Source organism: Cetorhinus maximus, chromosome 31 (assembly GCF_964194155.1).
Source record: "Cetorhinus maximus chromosome 31, sCetMax3.hap1.1, whole genome shotgun sequence".
In the NCBI taxonomy this organism is placed as follows: Eukaryota; Metazoa; Chordata; class Chondrichthyes; order Lamniformes; family Cetorhinidae; genus Cetorhinus; species Cetorhinus maximus.
In genome coordinates this window covers 8,759,925-8,761,403 of record NC_135909.1, presented here as the reverse complement: position 1 = coordinate 8,761,403, position 1,479 = coordinate 8,759,925, and the positions used below count along the sequence as shown (strand labels likewise).

The 1,479-nt window shown below is 44.8% G+C and overlaps 1 non-coding gene across 1 annotated transcript; it reads left to right on the top strand.

Annotated features, from left to right (window-relative positions):
* Positions 1 to 996: 996 nt before the first annotated feature.
* On the top strand, positions 997 to 1,068 carry trnam-cau (transfer RNA methionine (anticodon CAU)). Its single transcript has one exon. It is a non-coding gene; the product is annotated as a tRNA-Met (tRNA).
* The last annotated feature ends 411 nt before the right edge of the window (positions 1,069 to 1,479 follow it).

Below are 1,479 nucleotides of genomic sequence, written 5' to 3'. Positions count from 1 at the left end.
GACAGGGGGACACTATGAGACCAGGAAGAAAATACTGACCCACAGAAAACGTCTTCAAAGATCAACAGGTAATATCTTCGGACAACAGGGGACGTCTTCTGATCAGAATGGAGAAGAAAAAAATTACAAGAGGGGTCGTATTTACACAGCCTGGAACAAATTTGCACGACAGGAAAGTATTTTACACAACGGAGAATATCTCTCAACATTTCTACAGCAGAGAGCACAGTTCCACAGCAGAGAGCGCAGTTCCACAGAGAGCACAGCTCCACACCAGCGAGCACAGTTCTTCTCTTTTATTTGTCCATGGGACGTGGGCATCGCTGGCTAGGCCAGCACTTATTGCCCATCCCTAACTGTCCTTGTTCAGAGGGCATTTAAGAGTCAACCATATTGCTGTGGGCCTGGAGTCACATGTTGGCCAGACAAGTTAAGGGCGGCAGATTTCCTTCCCTAGAGGACATTAGTGAACCAATCGACAATGGTTTCACGGTCATCATTAGACTTTTAATTCCAGATTTTTAATTGAATTCAAAATCCACCATCTGCCGTGGTGGGATTCGAACTCAACAGTGAACACAGTTCCAAGCAGACAGCAAAGTTGCACAGCAGGGAAGATATTTAAAAAAAACAGGAAAGCACTTTAAACAACATTCGGAACATCTTTCAACAAGAGTGCACATGCACAGGGAGCTCAGTTCCGCAACACCAAATTCTTACTAACGGGGGACATCTTTATGCAAGAGAGAACACCTTTACATAAATGGTGAGTCACTCCATGCTCCTTTGCCTTCCTATCGTCTTGTGTGTGCTGACAGTCTCTTACTGCTCTTCTGTGTCGTCCTCTGTCTGTTACATTCTTGGGAGTGTTGCAAAGTGGAATTGAGTCGCCAGGGGGAGCCGCCGGATACGTGTGCTCTTGTTGAACAATGCAGAAGTGAACGTTGCTCCAGCGCAAGAAGACTAGTTAGTTTACGTAGCAGCAATTCAATGTGTAGCAGAGTGGCGCAGCGGAAGCGTGCTGGGCCCATAACCCAGAGGTCGATGGATCGAAACCATTCTCTGCTATGTACATTTTTTTTATTAAAAGCAGAAAAAATACCTTTGGCTTCTCCTCACAAATATATCTGATATTTCTTTGCAGTGCACAGATATTTTCATCGGCTTCTCGCTTCCAGTAACCACTTCAATCTGCAACAAATCTCTGTAATCTTTTTATTCACACAGGAACACAAGCTGTAAATGCGGCAAACGCGTGTGGCCTAGATTTTCGCTCACCTCATTCCTCCCAAAGAGCTGACACAAGCGTGATGGTCCGAGTGGCCCTCTCTTGTTCCCCAACACGCTATGATTGCCTGAAGAGCAAAAGTTATTCCCTTAAATGGAAAATATATATATAATGAAGTTTATGCATATAAACAGTGTGTCCGATCTACCGGGCACCCTGCAGTAATTCACCATGCTAATTTGGTGAACATC